The sequence below is a fragment of the Spea bombifrons genome, chromosome 1 (genome assembly GCF_027358695.1).
Source record: "Spea bombifrons isolate aSpeBom1 chromosome 1, aSpeBom1.2.pri, whole genome shotgun sequence".
Lineage (NCBI taxonomy): Eukaryota > Metazoa > Chordata > Amphibia > Anura > Pelobatidae > Spea > Spea bombifrons.
In genome coordinates, this window is record NC_071087.1 from 70,107,540 (window position 1) to 70,118,822 (window position 11,283).

An 11,283-nucleotide genomic window follows, 5' to 3' on the forward strand; every position below is an offset into this window, starting at 1 on the left:
GGGGGTCAGGTTGGCGAATAAAAGGAAATAAAAACAAAAAAAATGTAGATAGAAGGGGGTAGGGATAGGGTAGATAGCCTGAGAAGGGGGAGAGGGTGTAGATGGTGTGAGAAGAGGGTAGATTGGGTTGGGGGGGCCCTTAACAGATTCTCGCACCGGGGCCCTGAGGCTTCTAGTTACGCCCCTGCATAACACAATAAATAGGGGGGAGGGCGGGACCAACTACACAAGGTAAGGTGACTACAAAATGTCCCTAAACCTCGTGTCACAATCCCTTAATTAACTACCCCCTAAACCCCAACATACCAAAACTGGAGCCAAAGCCTGGCCCTACTCGGGAACCCAGACAGGGCCCACTTTGGCCATGCTGGCCCCCTCAGGCATCACTACTTTTGTAATATTCCCCACCCACTGGCCAATTACCCTGAAGGAGGGCTGCTGCACCTGCCTTTGGCTGGCGAGCTGAAACTCTCATAGAATGTATCCATTCTGCATGCATAAGTCTAGGGCTGCAACAACTAATCGATAAAATCGATAATAATCGATAATGAAATTCGTTGCCAACGAATTTCAATATCGATTAGTTGAATCGATTATTATCGATTATAAAATGAGGGGTTTTTTAGAGCAAACGCTCTGAAAAATACCCCTCATTATATAATCCGTTTGAGTGACTCACAGCAGCAGTTCCTACTTACCAGTCCCTCCCTGTAATCACTGTGACAACTGACCCCGCCCCCTTCCTTCTCCCAGAAGGCCAGAACCACATGGCTGTGACACTCATCTAACTGTAAGTATAAAATTAATATTTGGGCTTCTGAAAGTTAGGGGGGGTGGGGGTTAATTTAGGGGCAGTTATGGTTAATGGGGTGTTTAGGGTTAATTTAGGGGCAGTTATGGTTAATGGGGTGTTTAGGGGCAGCTATGGTTAATGGGGTGTTTAGGGACAGTTATGGTTAATAGGGTGTTTAGGGTTAATTTAGGGGCAGCTATGGTCAATGGGGTGTTTAGGGTTAATTTAGGAGCAGCTGTGGTTAATGGGGTGTTTGGGGTTAATTTGAGGCAGTTGTGGTTAATGGTGTGTTTAGGGTTAATTTAGGGGCTGTTGTGGTTGACAGGGTCTTTAGGGTTAATTTAGGGGATGCTGTGGTTAATGGGGTGTTTAGGGTTAATTTAGGGGCAGTTATGGTTAATGGGGTGTTTAGGGTTAATTTAGGGTAGTTGTTTTGATGGGGTATTTAGAGTTAATTTAGGGGTAGTTATGGTTAATGGGGTGTTTAGGGTTAAATTAATGATGATGACTGAGGGTTAATTTAATAAAGTTAACTTAAGGTGCAGTTAGAGATAAAGGGGGGCAGACTAAAGGGAATCTAAATCCTGGGGGCAGTAAAGATTAACCCAGTACTTATTTATAAAAGTATGGTGTCAGTGTGCTGTGAACGGGTCTGTGACTCTATGAGGGGACTATGAGATATGGGGTATATGTGGAGTGGTTTATGTGGGAGGCAGCGTGGCGTGGTATATGTGGGAGGCAGCGTGGAGTGGTATATGTGGGAGGCAGCGTGGAGTGGTATATGTGGGAGGCAGCGTGGAGTGGTATATGTGGAGTGGTATATGTGGGAGGCAGTGTGGAGTGGTATATGTGGGAGGCAGCGTGGAGTGGTATATGTGGGAGGCAGCGTGGAGTGGCATATGTGGGAGGTAGCGTGGAGTGGCATATGTGGGAGGCAGCGTGGAATGGTATATGTGGGAGGCAGCGTGGAGTGGCATATGTGGGAGGTAGCGTGGAGTGGCATATGTGGGAGGTAGCGTGGAGTGGCATATGTGGGAGGCAGCGTGGAATGGTATATGTGGGAGGCAGCATGGAATGGTATATGTGGAGTGGTATATGTGGGAGGCAGCGTGGAGTGGTATATGTGGGAGGCAGCGTGGAATGGTATATGTGGAGTGGTATATGTGGGAGGCAGCGTGGAGTGGTATATGTGGGAGGCAGCGTGGAATGGTATATGTGGAGTGGTATATGTGGGAGGCAGCGTGGAGTGGTATATGTGGGAGGCAGCGTGGAATGGTATATGTGGAGTGGTATATGTGGGAGGCAGTGTGGAGTGGTATATGTGGGAGGCAGCGTGGAATGGTATATGTGGGAGGCAGCGTGGAGTGGCATATGTGGGAGGCAGTGTGGAGTGGCATATGTGGGAGGCAGCGTGGCATGTCTGGGAGGCAGTGTGGCATGTCTGGGAGGCAGCGTGGAGTGGTATATGTGGGAGGCAGCGTGGCATGTCTGGGAGGCGGCGTGGCAAGCCTGGGCTCAAATGTGCATCAATTGGGGGGGCTGGTTGGGAAATAAAGACAAGAAATGCATTTTATCAAAGTTTTTTTTATTCTGCTGTTTGTATTTTAACGTCATTTGTTTATTAAATTATTTTAAATAAATGAAAAATTTACATTCATTTTTTTTATCCGATTAATCGACAAAATAATCGGCCAACTAATCGATTATGAAAATAATCATTAGTTGCAGCCCTACATAAGTCCCTCTGCTGGCTTCGTGTAAAATCTGCATGCGCCGTGTGAAATTTGCGCATGTAAGTTGTGTGCTGCGCCGGGTTTGTGATACCGATTTGTGTGCAAAAACTGGCAACGCTGTTTTTTGCACACATCGCCATGTATGTAATCGAGCCCTATATTTAGGGGTCCGTGGCATCAAAACGTTTGGAAACCCCTCCGCAGATAACAAAGGAATTGTACTTATTTCGCCTATTGGACATCTTACTCGCAATGATGTGACTAGATCTTCTTCCTTTGCGCCAGTGTGGTGGTTGTAAAAGAATTGAGGAAAAAAATAAATGGGTATACAGTAATTCCTATTTCAGGCTTTCTATTATGGCAAAATGCAAGTCCCATCACTGACATAAATGTAAAGGATGTTTATATGTGCCAGAATACAACTCCCATTACTGACATTCAAACGTGCGCGTGTGTATATATATATATATTATATATATATATATAGAGAGAGAGAGATATATTTATCTCAGCGGCCATATAACTCACAGTAATATGCAGTGAATGAGTGAATCACGGGCTCCGCAACAATAAAACTCAGTTTTATAGACGTAAAGGGGACAAAGTGTTGCAGTGTACATATATTGTACATGTAACAGGTAGTATACAGTAGATACTAAATGTAAATAAAGTTTCATGTCCACCCCCTATTTCATGTCCATTCTCCCCCCCTTACTAGTAGGTCCATGATTAACAAGCTCACTGTGCTTGTCTCTCCTCCGACTATAGACAGCACTCTGCAGCACTGGACCGGTGTCACAGAGAGATCTTCCTGATCTCTCCACCGGCTCAGTGACTGATAAAGCAGCTTGGCTATTTTTTCCTAGATTTTGCAAATTCTTGGAATTTTGACATTCCACTACCATTAACTCTTTATTGAATAACACCCCTAACACACACTGTTCTATTTACTGCTATATGGTCATTACATAGCTTTCATATAAAAGTGACCTATACCATACCAATTATTTACTTATTTGGAGTCACTAGTAAGTTGGAAAATATGGAAAACGTGCCTTTATAAAAATGTTTTTTTTTAGAGGAGAATTAATTCATGATAATACATAATAATGTTTTTTGCACTGCTATTTTAACAAATTTAAAAAATGAGCCCTAAAATCTGAACTATAATATATAAATTATAATTAACAGGAGTGGCTTACTTGGAATAACACTTGTTTCTTCTCTAAAGATAAATTCAAGATATAATATATTTAATATAGTGTTTGGAAATAATTATACATACAAAATATGGAAGCACAATTTTTTACTTTATGTGATGCCTTAACATACATACATGCAGCATTAAGGACAAATATCCTTACAGAACACCGGCAATCTGACACTAGTTGTCAGGGTAAAATTCAGCCCCCAGCCAATAAAACTTTCTCCCGAGTCCAGCGGGAACACACTTTCCAATAAGCAGACAGTTACTAATCTTCCCTTCAGCACAGCCAATTAAGTCTTTCTCCCTTCTATTCCCCCTCCCGCGGTTCCTGTAACCAGGCAAAGAGCATAGGAACAATTTCTCCAATGGGCTGTCCTCAGTTTGCATGTTTGCTCCTGTTGCAGATTTTCTTCCCTCCCTTCCTGAAAAGCATAGTGATGGGAAGTTCGGATCATTAAAGTGAATCGGATCATTTCGATTCGTTCACTGAAATGATCCGATTCATGATCCGAATCTTCGGATCACTCAGTGTGCCTGCACGGAGTTACTGTTTTCCAGTAACTCCGTGCAGGCACACTAACGATTGGCCCCGTCCCTTTCATTATGAATCCTCCCCCCTGCCTCCAGTGATGTCAATGAAGGCAGAGAGTCGTTCAAAGATTCGGATCTTACAGGGATCCGAATCTTACAGTGATCCGGATCACTGTAAGATCCGGATCATTGTAAGATCCGGATCTTTGAACGACTCTCTGCCTTCATTGGCATTCTAATCATTCAGAGAATATCACCATACTGTTATAAATAATACATTAATAATCACTGCCCCCAGGATTTACATTCCCCTTTACCTGCAACTGCACCTTAAGCTAACTTTATTAAATTAATTAAATTAACCCTCACCATTAAATTAACCCTAAACACCCCATCAACCATGACTGCCCCAAATTAACCCTAAACACCCCATTAAGCATAACTGCCCCCACATTAACACTAAAGACCCCATTAAGCATAAATGCCCCCACATTAACACTAAAGACCCCATTAAGCATAAATGCCCCTAAATTAACACTAAAGACCTCATTAAGCATAACTGCCCCCAAATTAACCCTAAACACCTCATTAAGCATAACTGCCCCTAAATTAACACTAAAGACCCCATTAAGCATAACTGCCCCTAAATTATCCCTAAACACCCCATTAAGCATAACTGTCCCTAAATTAACACTAAAGACCCCATCAACCATACCAATTAATTAGGTAATTTATCTGGAGTACATGCAATTAATTTAGGGGCAGTTATGGTTAATGGAGTATTTAGGGTTAATTTCAGGGGCCGTTATGGTTAATGGGGTCTTTAGGGTTAATTTCAGGGGCCGTTATGGTTAATGGGATCTTTACGGTTAATTTCAGGGGCAGTTATGGTTGATGGGGTATAAGGGTTAATTTTATGCTGATGACTGAGGGTTAATTTAATTAATTTAATAAAGTTAACTGTAGGTGCAGTTATAGGTAAAGGGGGGCAAACTCAGGGGAATCTAAATCCTGGGGGCAGTGTGAACATTATTAATGTATTTATTTATAAAAGTATGGTATCAGTAATATTCTCTGAATGATTCGAATCTCTGTAAGATTCGGATCCTTGTAAGATCCGGATCCCTGTAAGATTCGAATCATTCGACTCTTCAGATCATTCGACTCTTCGGATCATTCGACAGTTCGAACCACTCTCTGACTCTATGAGTCATCGTTCCTGTGTGAATTAATGAGCTGTAACCTGACCCCAGAGTCTGTGTCTGAGTGCTCTGCAGATGACTCACAGCTCTAGGATCAGGTTACAGCTGCATGATTCACAGACTGAACTGCTACAAATGAATCGTTCAGTCTAGTGAACCGATTCATCCGGATCACTAAAAAGAACCGGATCAAATGAACGATTCGTTCATGATCCGGACATCACTAGAAAAGCAGTGTTCAGTCCAACCACAGGGAGCTGGTGTGTGTGCACTAAACTATTAGGTATGCATATGCTTTTTTGTTTTCTTTTGGGGGGGGGGATACCAGGGACTTATGGACACCAGGATATTATGTGTGTGGGGGGAATGGGGATAAATCCCACCAGTTACACAAAATATGTACTGTGGCTCAGCATGTGAAAAGCATTGGAAGGACCCTGATGGGCTGTCCTCTTGCTTGTATGCTTGTCTGTGTTCCAGTTCTTGTAGAATTTCCTGGTGTGTGCTGTGTGCACCATACTATTAGGTATTAACATGTTGGTTTTTTGGGGGGGCAGGGGATACAGAAACAATGTGTTTTGGTGGCTTGATATTATGGGACTATAGGGGAATAGTATAGGGGCTTTGGGCATATTGGAATTCAGGTAGACGTGAGGGTGAGGGGATTGTGCTGAGGGGATTGTGCTGAGGGGATTGTGGTTAGGCATGATTTTTTTCTTTGGAGGCGTGTAATGCTGGTGTGTGTATCTGGATAATGGGTGTGAATGTATATGTTGTCCCACTCATTATGACCCACGCAGCACGTAAGTAAGGCCTGGGGGGGGGTCGTTAAAGAAATTTATATATATATATATATATATATATGTATATATATATATTGTGACAGTGTGAACCCCAGGGAGATGATTAGCATGGCATCTGAGTACAGGTGCTATCCAGATCGTAAATATGGGTCCCTGGGGTGGAGCAATTGGAGAGCAGGGTGGGCCAATGCTCCATTTCCCCATTTTGTGGAAATTCCATGCCTGGTTTTACAGGAGGCAAGAAGTCCACAGGATCCGGTCCGGGATTCCTATGGGGCCGGCATCAGGCACAGGTGCTGGACATTAAAAACCCCTGGAGCCTGATACTCAGAGAGACTGCTGGGGGAAGAGGAGGTTCCCTGTGCTCCCAGGGCAAGGAGAGGCCCTGAAGAAGACAATCCCTGAGCCAAGTGAGCCAAGTGAGCCAAGTGAGCCAAGTGAGCCAAGTGAGCCAAGTGAGCCAAGTGAGCCAAGTGAGCCAAGTGAGCCAAGTGAGCCAAGTGAGCCAAGTGAGCCAATACCTGCCTGGACATTTTGTGTGTTGTCTGGGGGAGGTTTTCCAGAGCCTGGCGTAGCTGGGTCTGGCTGGGAGGTTGAGTTAGTGGGTGATTAGGCTGGTCAGTCTAGACCAGCATAGTTAAGTTAGAGAGGGCTCCAATTGGGAGCTAGGTTTTATTTTTATGATTTGGTTTTTGGGGTTTAAGCGGTTAAAATAAAGTGCTGTTTTGTTCAAAGCTGCTGTTTCCTGACTCTGATTGCCCTAGAGGACTGTGCTTAGGACCCCTAAAAGTGACATATATGGCCCTCATGCTATAGGGTTTGTCACATATGGTGGAGAATGCGGGCAAAGCACTGCTATGGTCTGTGGGTAGAAAGCAGGAACCTAGTGAACAACTGAGTGGATGCTGGTGACGAGTGCTACACCGGATCCAGGAACCCCAAGTGTTGTGCGGCCTGAAGCTACCAAGCTGCAGTGGATGTGCCAGAAGTGATTAAAGCTTAACCCGGAGGATTGAGTGGAAACTCTGCAAAGACTGTTGCATGGTATGTGCCCTTGTGTATTGCTGGCTCAAATACATATGCTTATGGAGGATGGCATTGATGATCCGGACGTGAAGTTTCTTTTTGCTGGATAAAAGTATTGCATATCTGTGAAACCTGCAAACGAAAAGCATTTTGTCGCTATGGCCTGCTGCTAATTACATACTACAGAGGGAGCGATTAAAGACCTGGAGTACAATCTCTGGGATTTGTGTATTGCACAGACTGTTGGTCTGATGCAAGATGGGAAAAGGACAGCAAAGCAGAAATAAAATGTCTTTTCCATGTTTCACTCGCCAGCCAACCTGCAGTGGATATGTGGAACCACTGAAACTGGCACAAAAGGCATATATAAACTGTGCAGGGTCCGGTGTTGAGGCTCAAGAGTTAAAGGAGGAAATTGAATCCTTAAAGTGGCTGCACCAGGGTGAAGTATCTGATTTGAACTTGCAGCTGAAAGAAGTAACAGATCAACTAAATGCTGCAGGAAATAAAGTGGGAATGCTACCTATGTCTTGCAATTGTGCTGCACATGGGGACAAAAGAGACTTTACAATAGCTAGAGAAAGTCTTTCACCAGTGGCTCTTCAACTTCAGGAGGAGAAACACAAATTACAGAAAGAGCTTGTCTTCAACAAACAAAAGTATGATGATGCTATCAAACAGAGAGACTGTGAAATTAAGAGACTGACAGAGTTAAATGTTTGCTATGGCAAACTGAGTCGTGGTGTATGTAACAATGTGGCATGGACTACTAAGCTCAGGAAAGTGGAAGCTATGCCCAGAGATGAGCTGAATCTCTATGTGATTGAGCAGTCAGAGTATGTTGGGAAACAGATCTGCAAGAACAAAAAACTGACTGATGAGTGTATGCTAAAAGAACTTGAATTAATAAAGGTTAAAAACCAAGCAGCACAATTACAGGAGGAATTGCACCGAACTATTGGCCAGCTTGAGGGAGAAAACCTCACTTTGCAAAATGAAGTGGCTGCTTCTAGAGAAAAGCATTGTGTTGACCTGTCAGCAAAACTTCAAGAGATGCAACAGTTGCAGGAACAAAAGCTGGTGGTTGAAAAACGTCTCGCGGAGCTGTCCCAGAAAGGTAAAGAGGATGCAGAGCATGTATTGGGGCTCCTTTCTGAGAATAGCAGTGTGCATTTAACACTTGCAGTTGAGCGTCTAGAAAAAGTAAAGCTGCAGGAGACCGTAAAAGAACTACAAGATGAAATCCAGGCCTTGTTTAAAGCCAGTAAAGAGTACACTGAACTCCATAAGGCTAATTCAACACTAAACGACATGTATTCCCAAGTAAAGGCTGAACTGGAATATTGCAAGGATCAGCTACAGGCCAGAGAAGGCCAGCTAAAGCAAATGGGGGCAGTTATGCTTCTAAAAGAGGAGGAGTTAGCTTTGGCTATCCGCTCCAGAGATCAAGTTTTAAGGGAAAGAGATACGGTCCAATGTAAGCTGGAAGCAATACCGACTAATACAGAGCGGGACAGGCAAACATTATTGATGCAGCTTGCTGATATCCAGGCTGAGAGAGACAAAATGGCAGAGAGTCTGGAGACCGCCCAGACTTCAAATGTAAAGCTTCAATAAGTTGGGCTTGAACTGGATAAAGACAATAAATCCCTCAGGCATCAACTGGCAATATCAACCTTAGAGCTGAGAGAGGTGAAAGCAACCCTTGAGGAACAAAGGGTTATTGCAGTAGAAAAACACAGACTACTACAACTCCAGTTAGATGAACTGGGTCTACAGCTAGCTGAAGAGAGGGAGGCCAAGCTAGCTCTGCAGCAACAGATTAAGGTCCAGGAGGAAGAGGACACCGTATCTGAAACGTTAAATATTGTACAAGCAGCAGGTGAGCGGCCACAGTACAATACAAGATGTCTGGAGAAAAAGACTGTGATTAAGAATGCCATTACATGTAAGCTTTATGGGTTAAGTGAAGGAGGGTCCATGCATGGTGCTAGGAGTACTGGCCAACTAGAATATCAACATGGCAGTAAGCTACTCCAGGGAGCAGCTGGTCCCAGGTCCAGCAGAAACCATACTTCAAAGGAGGAACCTTCTACAGGTGACAGTAAGGTGTTTTTATATTTTTTTTGCTTTTTTTCTGCACGTTATGGGGCAATAAGTACAGGTAGCATTTTGCTATTTCAAAGCATTTTTCCAAATCTGGCAATTCTTCCCCCCCTTGTGCTATTTTGGGTATCTTTGAAGCCGGCCAATGCAATTTACCCCGGTATCCCGGTGGGCCAGTCTGGCTCTGTTCAAGTCTGAGTATTTTCAATGGATAGGATGGTCTTTCCCTCCCTTATCTGTCCATCGTGTGAATGGGTGTCCTGTCTGGCCATTTTGAAATTACGGGTTTCTCAAGAAAGGCAAAAAGATCGATTGTTGGAAGGATAAGTTCATTCGTGGTCTAATTAGTTGCCATGCTCAGATAGTACTGTATAGCAGGGGGTTGGCTCTTGCCTCTCTTGGGAGCAAGCCCACTGGTGTATGTAGCAGGGTGGTCAGAGAAATGTGTGGGCAAAAGGCTTGATCAAGGGTTGTAGTGGTGTAGTGTGAGTTTCCAGAGATCCAATCTATGGCCTGTCTGTATAAAATGTATAATTTCTTTATTTGCAGCTGTTTCAGTGAACTTTTGATCTTTAATGTTATTTTGCAATCTACTTTATAACAGGGCATTTTGTTATTTTAACCCATATAGTTTGGCGCAAAACAGGATGGATATAAAATACGTTTTGGTTGATTTCTTCACTGACAACACTGTCCATATATGTGAAGTATCACAATTAAAACACAAAGACATGAAAAAACTACACCCCAAGGCCATTCACAAGTGGGACAAAAGAGAAGAATTATATGTTTTTTGGAAGAAAAGTTTCTCAGGCGAGCCAGAGCGTTGGCCTTGTCGAGTCATCCAGTTTAGCGGTTAGTATGTCTAATGTGCTCATACCTTTAGTTAGAATTTACGAAAAATGTAAAAAGACAGATATCTTATTCAAACCCAGTTTAGCAAATGAGAGGTAACGCCGCTTTCCTACTGATTTGTAGCAGGTTAGTGCTCGCGGTGCTGTTGCTGCACATGCACAGTGATGCACAAGGGCTGATCAACATACACACAACTTCAGCCTCACAGACAAAATAACTGATTTAATTTTGTTTATCAGAGGTGATAAATTCACTGTTATCTATGTGTTGTGAGTAAAAAACTTACCAGTTTTAAAATTTAGTCTGATCATTCTTTGCAATAAAAAGATAGTAATAATTATAAATGTTGAAAAGTGTGACTGATTCACAATACATCAAAATAACACTCCAGCCAGTTAGCAACTCTGTGTGTAGTCAAATGTATGCTGTCATTGAAGCCCAACAAATATAAGTGAAAACTCATAATTTATAATAATGGAATAAACAAAATTGCACTGAATTTACTGTGTATGTGTTTGTTTTTCTAGGAGAGCGTCAACCCCTAATTGATCTGAGGAACAAAATTGAAAAGGGGTGTCCCTTGGACAGTATACCCCTCTTTGCAACAGAGGAAGCATTAGGAAAGGGGAGAAGAGAAAAAGTGAAAAGGAACTCAGCAGATGTTGACGAGACTTCTTTAATGGACATGGTAAACACATTAAGTGCTCACTCACATTTTAGCTAGTCACAAATGTCAACTGATTTTAATAAAGATCAACAATTCCAGTTACTTTTAGGCCTACAGTCCTGTATATTTAAATACTAAATTGGTTTAGATCTTTAAACAAAATAGCATAAAACAAAGGCAATCTGAATAAACACAAAATACGGTTTATCAATGATAATTGTACTTTCCTTTATTTTATGTAGAAATTTTTGGCATATCTGATAAATTTTAGTATTAGATATACACAAAAATAGAAGAAATCAGGATTTTATTTTTTCACTACACAGTAAAGCATTTATGTTTAATAGTTTGACCTTAATG

At 42.6% G+C, this 11,283-nt stretch overlaps 1 long non-coding RNA gene across 1 annotated transcript; it reads left to right on the forward strand.

Moving 5' to 3' along the window:
* The first annotated feature begins 5,692 nt into the window (after positions 1-5,692).
* LOC128491207 (uncharacterized) lies at positions 5,693-10,946 on the forward strand. The gene is made up of 3 exons (XR_008354019.1): positions 5,693-5,749; positions 10,033-10,256; positions 10,784-10,946. It is a non-coding gene; the product is annotated as an uncharacterized LOC128491207 (long non-coding RNA).
* The last annotated feature ends 337 nt before the right edge of the window (positions 10,947-11,283 follow it).